This window comes from Phacochoerus africanus, chromosome 2 (genome assembly GCF_016906955.1).
Source record: "Phacochoerus africanus isolate WHEZ1 chromosome 2, ROS_Pafr_v1, whole genome shotgun sequence".
Taxonomy (NCBI): Eukaryota; Metazoa; Chordata; class Mammalia; order Artiodactyla; family Suidae; genus Phacochoerus; species Phacochoerus africanus.
This window is the reverse complement of record NC_062545.1, coordinates 50,715,963-50,728,467: the sequence shown is the minus strand read 5'-3', so window position 1 is coordinate 50,728,467 and position 12,505 is coordinate 50,715,963.

Below are 12,505 nucleotides of genomic sequence, written 5' to 3'. Positions count from 1 at the left end.
CCCCAGCAACTGTGGTTGTCTGGTGTTTCAATAAAATGTTGAGAAGGGGGTGAGGGTGGTTATAAGGAAAGAAGGCAATGTAGGTCCATAGGTGGGAAGCACTGATAGCATGTGGAGTGTAAGGGAAGGGAAGTGCCTAAGCAGTGTGTGGGGGGGTGGGGGGTCTGGGGGAGCAGGAACAGCAGAATAACCAAGGATCCTTGGAGGCCAGAGGTGACTAGATGCCCTTAGGAAATGGATTCTAACAGCTAAAGAAGACTGTGCCTAATGACAGCTCTCAGGGCGGAACAGTAACTTGTATTGATGGATGCTTAGTGGTGGGAGTGAGGTTGAAGTTTGGTTTCTGCAGACTCTTAGAGAAGAAGGTCCTTTTCAGGCCTAAAATTCTGTTTCCAGTTAGAGGGAAAAAAGGAGAAACAGGTTTAGAGCATTTGAACACAATGAAGCCAGCATTCCACGGAGGACGTAGTGAGAGAAGGAAAGTGGGAGGGTGGGGGAGTGAAAGAACAGTCTGTGTGGAGTAACACCAGAGGGAGCCCTGTGAGGGTGGAGGTGGAATATCTGCTGGAAGCAGCAGATACGGAGCTGTGAGAATGGTGATAATAGGAATAAGAGCCACTGCACATTGGTAATTTGAGGTAAATCTTATACTCTATTCATATTTGAAAACATTGACCGGGATGGGCTAATTCATGTTGAGTAAAAAATAACCCCAAAATCCTCATGACCTCAAACAACATGGTGATGCTACATGTGCCCTAGGTTGGTGAGGACACTGCTCCACATTGCCCTTATCAGGGACCAGACTGTGAGGGTCTCTGTCATCTTTCGGGGGGAAGGCAAGAAAGTGATGGTCTTACAGGCTTCTCCCCAGGAACGACACATGTCTGCATCTGCTTCCACTCTCAACCCACTGGCCAAACCAAGTACGTGAGCCCTCCTGATACCAGGGAGACCAATAGTACAAGCCTAACCTACAAGGAAAAATGCAAATATCATTGACTAGTCCAGAAACTGGAACTTGGTGATCATGAGGACTTGGTTGAAAGTTGCCTAGGTAGCACAGCATGTGTTCCCTGGTAGCACAGCATGTTAAAGATCCAGCATCATCACTGCAGAATCTTGGGTCACTGCTGTGGCATGGGTTCGATCCCTGGCCCAGGAATTTTCACATGCCACCAGTACAGCCAAAAGAAGAAAAAGAAAAAATAAGTAGCATAACTGGCCTTTGCCATCTGGTCTTTTTGGCATTAAGGTCCTGTTCTTGTCATAGCCATGCTACCTACCCCCTGAAGTGGAAAGCAGAGTAGAGCAAGTTAGATCCAGCAATGACCAGAGTTAAAGAGAGGCTGAGCATACTGAGACAAGAGGAAACACACACAGTGATACATAAGTAAACGCGACATATACACCACAAAGAGAGGCAACTCAGGAAAAACCCAGATTTTATTTCCATTTTGTATCAGTGTTAAACAAGTTACATTAGCATATTTGTGGCTCCTATAGTTGGCCTACCCCATGTGTGGCATACTCTCCATTCAGGTTTAAGGAAGAGTGGACACTCTTCAGCATGGGGAGTGGTCTGTGTTGCAGGTGTGTGACTTCCAGATGCTTCTTCTCTATCCTCCTCCAGAAGTGAGTTATTTCCAAATGCGAGGGATTGAGAGAGAAAGAGCCTAGAACATCACACTGCTCAGTGTAGGAAAACATAACCTCCAAGTTCTTATGCCTCATCTTTTCACCCCTTTCCAGAGACACTGAAATTTTTTAGTGCCATATGAGCATCTGGCTTCCCCAGTCACAAAAAGCCAGTTATGGTGCCAAATGAGGATACCCAAGTCCTGCAGTCCCTGGTTGGAGAAAGTGTCATCGACCCATGTGCACACCTGAAGGCAGATGCCCAGTACACCTGTGGGGCATAGCCAGTCCTGGAGTTGGGGTTTCAGCAACTAAGCCTGTGTTCTTCTAAGCACTTTCTTGAAGCAGAACTAACAACTCTTAAGAACAGTTTCCAGAACCTGCACCTTCCCTTTACCTTCTACACTGGCCAGTCCCACCAGCGTTCTGCCAGGAGCACTGGCTGCTCCTTGTGTTCATTTCTTCATCCATTCAACAGTGTATTTTGGTGTTTCTTCTGTTTCAGGCACTGTGCTGGGTACTAGGGATAAAAATTAGTGAACAAAACAGTCGTAGCTTGGAGATCCCCAGAGGACCCACCATCACTAATGTACATGGGAAGCCTGTAATAAATGTTTGCTGAATGAACACATGAGAATATAAAATTGAACGTAGGAGCTTGTGTGTGAAAACATACATTTTCTAGAAGCAAAATTTAAAAACAAGTTTTTGGGGGTTCCCCAGTGGCTGAGTGGGTTAAGTATCCAGCGTTGTCACTGTTGTGGCTTGGATTCGATCCCTGGCCCAGGAACTTCCACATGCTGTGGGCACGACCAAAAAACAGAAGAAAAGAAACATAACTTTTCAAGTAACTTTTAAAAAAGGGAATCTAATACACAAAACATGTTTGAATTACTCCTAATTCACTTCTGGTCTTGGTCAAGTTATAGTTTTTCTTTTTCCACAGTTAAAATTAGATTTTACACTTTTGGCATCTCAACCTAAAAGAATTTTAAGTTATCAGAAATGCACAAGTCAACTTCAAGATCTTTTTGTTTGTTTGTTTTTTTAGGACCGCATCCGCAGCATATGGAAGTTTCCAGGCTAGGGATTGAATCGGAGCTGTAGTTGCTGGCCTACACCACAACCACAGCAATGCCGGATCATAGCCTCATCTGCAAACTGCACTACAGCTCACAGCAACACTGGATCCTTAACCCACTGAGCAAGTACAGGGATCAAAACTGCATCCTTTTAGATGCGAGTCAGATTCGTTTTCTGCTGAGCCATGATGGGAACTCCCAACTTCAAGATTTTAAACAATCACAGCAACAATAATGAAGCTGATCCGAATGAGTTATAATCAGGTACTCTGCTTTCACATAGTTGGCTTTGGCTATGATATAAATCAACCAAGCCTGGCTATCTGAGGGAAGACTGAAAGATAGTAAATGAAGGAAACATCATCCTGTTAAGAAGGAGACATAATTTCAAGTTGAAAGCTGTATTGTCCGTCTTTGTAAAGGCATGCTGGGCATTTACTGGTTTTGTCCTCCCAGAATCCAGTCCCACCTCTTCCAGTATCAGTGCCCCAATTTTCCTTTGGGGAACTATCCCCTTCCTCTATTGAATCCAGTTTTGAAGAAGGGATTGTCAGCCAAGGTCCCTGCACCTTCCGTGGGCATGTGACCAAATTTGGCCATTCAGATATTTTCATCTTGTAAGCTGAGCTGAGAGTAACCCAGAGGCAGAAACAACTGGAGATGATCCATCCTTGTGGAGGTCTATTCATGTCCTTGACCCTGACCAATTAATCCTTACAGCTGCTGTACATCTGTCCTTGCTGAAGACTGGCTCTTTAGCTTTACTGTGGATTCTCTAACACAATAAATAATTCCTCCAATACATTCCTCTTTTGTTATATATAAAAATTCAAACTAAAACTGATTTATGAAGAGCACAAAAATTATTGATTATGAGCTCTGCACCATTTGGTGGAAGTGGAGGGTGTTGTGTCCCTGAAGAACTCAGCTTTTTTCAAACCAGTGCCACAGTAGCAACCCAAGCTGCTGCAGTGACAACCCCAGATCCTTAACATGCTTTCCCACAAGAGAACTCCAAGAACTCAGCTTCTTTTCCTGGTCTTTAAAGGAACCCATTCCTTTTCTTCCAGGTATTTGATGTTTGGTAACATTGGTGGGGTGGAATATTTTATACATGAAATTTTCTGTTGTTCTCATTCTTTTTTCTTTCTTTTGGTCTTTTTAGGGCCACACTAGCAGCATATGGAGGTTCCCAGGCTAGGGGTCGAATCGGAGCTACAGCTGTCACCCTACACCACAGCCATAGCAATGCAGGATCCGAGCCAAGTCTGCAACCTACACCACAGTTCACTGCAAAGCTGGATCCTTAACCCACTGAGCGAGGCCAGGGATCAAACCCACAACCTCATGGTTCCTAGTCGGATTTGTTTCCACTGTGCCACGACGGGGAACTCCTGTTGTTCTCATTATTGACCTTCTTACCAAAATGGTGCATATCATGTCAGCAATTTTAAACCAAAAGTAGCATTATTTCTTAGGACAAAGGGAAAGGAAATAGGCATAGGTTTATTTTTAATTGTTTAAAAATATTATATATCCTTTACCACCTTAGGATTGGCAGAGATTTCTTAGATGTACTGACTGTAAAAGAAAAAAATTGAAAACCTGAGATCATTAAAATTTACATGTTCTTCTCTTCAAAAGATACCATTAAGAAAATGAAAAGATGGGACTTCCCATTGGAGCTTGGCAGAAACAAACCCAACTAGTATCCATGAGGACACAGGTTCAATCCCTGGCCTTGCTCAGTGGGTTAAGGATCTGGCATTGCCTCAAGCTCTGGTGTAGATCACATATGTGGCTCAAATCTGGCATTGCTGTGGTGTAGGTGGGCAGCTACAACTCTGATTCGACCCCTAGCCTGGGATGCTGCAGCCCTAAAAAAAAATAAATAAATAAAGGAAAGAAAAAGATGCAAAAAGAACAAAGCAGGAGGCATAACCCTCTTAGACCTCAGACAATGCTACAAAGCTATGGTCATCAAAAGAGCATGGTATTGGCACAAAAACAGACATATGGATCAATGGAACTGAATAGAGAGCCCAGAAATGAATTTTGACAGAAGAGGTCATTTAATCATTGACAAAAGAGGCAAGGGTATACAATGGAGAAAAGAGAGTCTCTTCAGCAAGTGATTCTGGGAAAGCTGAATAGCTGCATATAAATCAATGAAGTTAGAACACACCCTCAAACCATACACAAAAATAAAATCAAAATGGCTTAAAGACTTAAACATAAGACATGACACATAAAACTAGAAAAGAACAGAGGCAGAACATTTTCTGACACAAATCATACCAATGATTTCTTAGGTAAATCTCCCAAGGCAATAGAAAGAAAAACAAAGATAAACCAATGGGACCAGATCAAACTCACAAGCTTTTGTACAGCAAAAGAAACTATCGAGAGAAGTGGAGTTCCCTTGGTGGCTCAGTGGTTAATGAATCCGACTAGGAACCATGAGGTTGTGGGTTCGATCCCTGGCTTTGCTCAGTGGGTTAAGGATCCAGTGTTGCTGTGAGCTGTGGTGTAGGTTGCAGACAAGGCTTGAATCTGGCGTTGTTGTGGCTCTGACATAGGCTGGTGGCTATAGCTCCAGTTCAACCCCTAGCCTGGGAACCTCCATATGCTGTGGGAGTGGCCCTAGAAAAGACAAAAACAAAACAAAACAAAAAAAAACAAACAAAAAAAGAAACCATCGAGAAAATAAAAAACAACCTATGGAATAGGAGAAAATATTTTCAAATGTTGTAACTAATGAGGGATTAATTTCCAAAATATACAAACAACTCATAAACTTAATACCAAAAAAAAAAAAAAGCAAAAAGCAGCTGTAGCTCTGATTTGACCCCTAGCCTGGGAACCTCCATATGCCACAGGTGCAGCCCTGAAAAAAAAAAGAAAAAAAACATAAAACAATTGATAAATAGGCAGAGGATCCAAACAGACATTTCTCCAAAGAAGATATACAAATGACCAACAGGCATATGAAAAGATGCTCAACATCAGTAGTTCTTAGAGAAATAAAAATCAAAACTACAACAAGGTACCACCTCATACCAGTCCAAATGGCCGTCATTAAAAATGCTCCAAATAACAAATGCTGGAGAGGGTGTGGAGAAAAGGGAACCCTCCTACACTGTTGGTAGGAATGTAAATTTGTGAAACCACTTTGGAGAACAGTCTGGAGGGTCCTTAAAAAACTAAAAATAGAACTACCATATGATCCAGAAATCTCATTCCTGGGAATATATCGGGAACAAACTATAATTTGACCATATATATAAATCCCAATGTTCATTGTACCACTATTTACAATAGCCAAGACAGGAAAGCAACCTAAATGTCCATCCATAGAGGAATGGATAAAAAAGATGTTGTACATATATACAATGGAATATTACTCAGCCATAAAAAATAATTAAATAATGCCATTTGCAGCAATGTGGATGGACCTACAGATTATCATACTAAGTGTAGTCAGACAGAAAAAGACATATAAGATATCACTTACATGTGGAATCTAATAAAAAAAGATGCAAAATGACTTATTTACAAAAGAGAAACAGACTCACAGACATAGGAAACAAACATCTCATCACCAAAGGGGAAAGGTGGGGAGGAGGGATAAAATAGGAGTTTGGGATTAACATACACACCACTATACATATATAACAGATAATAAACACGGACCTACTATATGGTATAGGGAACTCTACTCAATATGCTGTAATAACCTATATGGGAAAAGAATCTAAAAAAGAATGGATAGGAGTTCCCATCATGGCTCAGTGTTTAATGAACTTGACTAGTATCCATGAGGACAAGGGTTTGATCCCTGGCCTTGCTCCGTGGGTTAAGGATCCGGCATATACATGAGCTGTGTCTAGGTCACAGACACAGCTCAGGTCTGGGTATGGTGTAGGCCAGCAGCTACAGCTCTGATTCGACCCCTAGCCTGGGAACTCCCTTTTGCTGTGGGTACAGCCCGAAAAAAGATAAAAAAAGACCCCCCAAAAAAGAATGGATATATGTATATGTATGACCAAATTACTGTGCTTTACAACTAAATCTAACACAGCATTTTAAATCAACTATATTTTGATATAAAATAAAAATTAAATTAAAAATAAGTCAGTTTTAAAAAGAATATGAAAAATGCATATACATGTATGATTGAATCACTTTGCGGTACAGCAGAAATTAACACATTGTAAATCAACTAGACTTCAATAAAATACACTTTTTAAAAAAGAAAAGGCACTGTACACAATAAACTTATACAATGTTTAAGGTAAACATTATACAGTATGTCAGTTATATTTCAAAAAGGCTGATAAAAAAAGAAATATAAACTTTGAAAAATATATTTTAAAAAAGAACATAAAAAGCCACGCTATAGATTTGGAGAAAATATGTATAATGCAGGATAAATACAAAGGACTTATTTCAAGACTATATAAGGAACCACTGTGAAGTAAAAGTAAAAAGACAACTCATTTAAATGGCAAAATTCTTAAAGATACAGGTCAAAAAAGAAGATAAATGAATGACCAATAAGCATGTGAATGTGTTCAATATCCTTAGTCATTAAGGAAATGTTAATAAAAACTACAGTGAGATATATTTTACACACACTAGAATGAATAAAATTAAAAAGACTGGCAATACCAAATACTAAGTAGGTTGCAAAGCAAATGGCATGCTGTTGTCAGATAAAGTTAAACATACACGTCTCCTTTGACCCAGCGATTTCACTCTGAGAGAAATGAAAAAATACATTCGTTGGGAGTTCCTGAGTGGCTCAATGGGCTAAGGATCCAGCATGATCACTGCTGTGGCTCCTCCCTGAGCCCCATAAAAACTCCTCCTCATTTCATTTAGGACTCAGAGCTCTGGCCACGGAGAAGCAGAGCTTCAGATCCACCACTGAGGTCACGGAGGTCATGCTTCTTCCAGGCTGCTGCCCATGACTGAGCAGGGACACCAGTGGGGAGAGGAGGGCACCACTGTGAGATAAGAGATGCCTAACTTGCAACACTCCCAACTCTCCCAGAACCTGGCTGCTATCTAAGCCTCTTCCTGCCGCATCCTCCTTCCTCACCCCATCCTGTCATGGAGGTAGACTCACATGCCACATTCTCTATTCCCCTCCCCTTTACTCTTTACAGGTATTCTCCCTGATAAACATCTTTCATGTCTAATCTTATTTTGGCATCTGCTTCTGGGAGAGCTCCAATATATAACAGCCTTCTGGCCATAACTGTCATTTCAGTCTTTATTCCAAGAGTTATGGGAAGTTGTTGGAGTGTTTCAAACTCAGGACTGACATGATCCCACTTATGTCTGAGAAACAAGGATTCTTGGCAGCAGGGTAGGGAAGAGATTGGATGCAGGGAGAGCAGCCAGGAATCTGTGGCAGAAGTCTGGATGGGATGGTTACATCTGGATTGGAGTGGTGGTTATGGAGGTGGTAGGAAGTGGGGGGATTTGAGAAGTATTAAGAATGTAAAGTGAACAATGGACAATAGTGGCAGTATGGAAGAAGGAGGTTTCAGCAATGACCCTGAAGTGAGTATGTTCTGGAGATGTAATATGCAACAAGGTGATTCTAATTAACAGTATTGTGTTGTATATTTGAAATTTACTAAGATGGTAGATTTTAAATTTTATCACCACAAAAAAGAAAGGAAGAAAGAAATTGGGAACTAAGTGAGGTGATAGATAAGTTAATTATGCTAGATGATGGTGAACATTTCAAAATGTATTCATATACAAATCATCTGCTTGTACCTGTAAATATATACAATTTTTAATTGTCAATTATATCCCAAAGCTAGGGGAGGGGGAAGAATGACTCTGAGACTTCTGTCTTGTGCAGCTGGGTTCATGGAACTATTCACTGAGCGAGGCAGCACGACAACAGGAGAATGTTTTAGGGTGGTCGTGAGTATGAGTGCATTTGAAATACTCAGAGGGAACCGTCAGGCAGGCAGTAGGACATCTGAGTCTGGAGTTTAGGGACAAGGTCTGAGTTGGAGGTATAAACTTGTGGTTGAAAGTATCTAAGTGCAGATCCATCACTACATTTAAAAAGCTGTGGAAGTGGATGAAATCACATAAGGGAGAACTGAGTGAAAACAAGAGGGCCTAGACTGAGCCTTGAGGGATAAATATTTCCTGAGTATTAATATAAGCTAAGCATGATGAACTCAGGTGACCAAGAAGGAAGAGCCAGAGAGATAGAAGAAAAGCTTTCATCTGATTCACATATTTGTTTTGGAGTAACAAACCACTGCAAAATCTAGTAGCTCAAAACAACCATCGTTTTACTGCTCACAAGTCCATGGCTCAGTGACTGCTGGTCTCAGCTGGGTGGTTCTGCTGTCTCACCTGAGGTCACTCATGCAGCTCTAATCATTGAGCACCTCAACTGGGATGGCTAGTCCAAGATGGCCTCACTTACCTGTCGGGTGGCTTGGCTGGGCTGGCTGGGCTGGCTGGGCTGGCTGGGCTGGCCAGGCCTCTCTCTTCAGGGGTTTTCCCTGTCTCTCCCCTGGAGTACCCTAGCCTAGGGATTGCTCACATGGCAAAGGCAGCATTCCAAAAAGACAAACCCTGATGCACAAAAGTCATATTGGCCCATATTCTGTCACATATCTGAGCTCAGCATCAATGTGGGAGAAGAGAGAGGAGGAAATCTTTACCCATATGAAAGCACAGATGCTGGGGCAGTGGTTCCTTGGGAGTCAAGGAGGGTAACAATCTAATCCTCTGCTGAAAACCTATGATGAGTCCTTATTTCCCACCAAGGCCAGTCTAAGTGGGTTACCACACCAGGATGCTACTTACTGTTCTCTCCAGTCAGGCTAGGTCTCTCCTTCTGCTTCATTCTTGCTACAACCTCTCCACATCCCAGCCTTCTCCATACCCCATCTTTCAGGCCCATTTCAGCTGCCACATGTTTGCTCATTTTATTCTCTAAGGCTGTAACCCTCCCCCTCCTATGGTCCGTCAGCAGCAGCACCTCTAATTCTAAATTCAGTTTCCTCCTTAGACTCCTCCTGCTTCATGGTGTTCAACCTCCAAAGTAAAGGCCTGTAGATGGATTTTGGTCCTAGCCTCTAACTTGAAAAATAAATGAAGACATCTGTGAAAACAAGAGGTCAAGGTTCCTGTTATCTCTTGCCTCAACCTGTAAAACTGTGTAAAATCGTGTAGTTGAGTGACACTGATTACGAAGGCGCAATTTCCAGCAGTGATAAAGATCATGAGCTTTGTTCACACACAACAATCACGCAGTAATACCATGGCTGGTGGGAAGTAATTTGACAAGAAGACCACCAAACTAGAGTTTCTCAGTATGTGATTTTTTAAATAAAAATAGATTCCATCCCAATCAGCCTACAATGCTAATTAGTCCCTTTTCAAATATCGTAAATGGATGGTCAACCTCATTTTAGAAAACCAGCTATTTTGTGGAACTCGTGGGAAGAAAAAGAAAAAAATAAGTTTACTCCACCAAGCTATTTTCCGTGGGCCCAGGAGACAGCAGGCATCTTAGTGAGGCACGTAACATAGAATTTTCTTCAGACACATCTGAAGCTCTCTAATCAGCCAGATCCTGTTGTGGGAGTAAATTAATTCCTAATACAAGCAAGGCATTTGCAAAACTCTTTAACTGTTTCAAGTCTCCTAACCACAAAATCAATACCCTGGAACAGCCAGTATGACTAGATGGAATTGAATAGAGGGAGAGTGAAATATTCCTAGTTGAGTTTGGTCATTTGGGAAAATCCAAATATGCTTCAAATGACCTATTTACATTAAAATAGTTTAGAGGTGACAGAAAACAGCTTGTTCTGTCTGTCAGGGATCCTCGCCTCCTCCCAGCCCAAGTTCTCTCCTGCAGTGATGAACTCATCTCTCACGCAGTGCCTGAATCGCTTTCCTCCCTGCTAAGAAATTCTCAGGCAATTCAATTGTGAGGCTGTTCACAAGTGAACAGAAAATAAGTTCATAAAGGTAATTTCCTGTGAGGTTAGCCTTAGTGTTTTCTCTCCTTCCAAGAATAATTTTTTTCTATGCACTATGGTCTTAGTAACTAAGATTCAAATAGGTCAGTGACTCATATTTTCGTGTGTGTGTTAAAAAGGGGAGGAAAGGAGGGACAGGTAGCAAAATGGAATATGATTAAATTTAGTTTAATTTTAGAAATATTTTAACTGGAATGAAATTCAATGAGAAATCTTTAGGTAAGTAGTTATGTAAATCTATCAAAAAGTTGAAAACAACCTAAATGTCCAATGATAAGTAAATGAATAAAAAACATGTATGCCAGAGCAACACAATGGGAAATCATATAAATATTAAAATGATTCTTATGAATAATCTATAACATGTAACTATATGATCACAATTACATTCTAACTCATTTGCTAGCAAAAATCTGTTAAGAAAGCACATCAGAATGACAACAGTGGTAGATTTTGAAAGAAATACCTGTGAGTAATCTTTTTCTCTTTATGACAAAATTCTTGAATTTTCAACAAATAACATATGCCAATTTTATAATCTGGAAAGTTCTTTTGTAAACAAAAATACATTTTTAAAATTCATATTTTATAGATTATTTACTAAAACTAAACTTAATGATGATAGTACCTATAAAGGCTTTATAATTTACATATTTTCTTTTTGGCCACACCTGCAGCATATGGAAGTTCCCAGGCCAGGGATCGAATCCATACCACAGCAGTAACTGGAGCTGATGCAGTGAAAATGCCGGTCCTTAACACACTGAGCCACAAAAGAACTCCTGCACAACATTTCTACATTTAGTCTCCCTGGTCTATACTAGTTGAGACCTTAGCATATCCCTGATTTCAAGTTGAGCTAATTGTATTACACTTTTCACAGCATATAAAAAGCAGCCAATGTTTTGGTAGAAATAGGATAATACCCAAATGTAATTTTCTTTATGACTGGTTGTAAAAATGAATATCATAGGTGTAGTAATAAAAAAAATCTTATAGAAATTATCATATTGAAAGTATTTTAAAGCCCTAAGACAAAGCACTCCATTCCCAGACTGGCTCCCCATATAGTATCTTAAACCTTTAAAACTCTTCCAGGAGCCAACACTAAGAAACCACTCTACTTCCACCAGCCCACGACCCCCATTTTCTTGCCTCCAACTTTTCGGGAGAAAAAAAGAAATTGAGGGAGTTCCCTTGTGGCTCAGTGGGTTAAGGATCTAGCATTGTCACTGCCATGGCTCTGGCTACTGCTGTGGCATGGGTTTGATCCCTTACTCAAGAACTTCCATATGACAAGAGTGCAGCCAAAAAAAAAAAAAAAAAAAGAAAGAAAAAAAAGAAATTGATATACAATGAACTCCTCATCATCCAACCTGTTACCCTGGTTCAGTTACATGATTTGCAGGCTTCAATTCAAAATGAAAATGCAGTGCCCCTAATTTTAAAAAGAAAGAAAAAAGTGCAGTTACAGGCACTAAAATATAAAGACTTTTTTCTTTAAAAATGTTTTATTAATTACAATATATATTAGGATAATAGTGACATGAATAAAACTTAAACTTCCAAATTGCAAAATAATATCTTGGTTATTGTAATTGTATATAGTATAATAACAATGTTTCATAATGTGACATTCTAATCACAAGATAATTCTGCCTCAATCTTATACAAGTTCATTTATTCGGTTCACACAATTTTTACTTTCAGCCACTTTGTTTTCAATTAATATAAGTGAAAGCAACATCA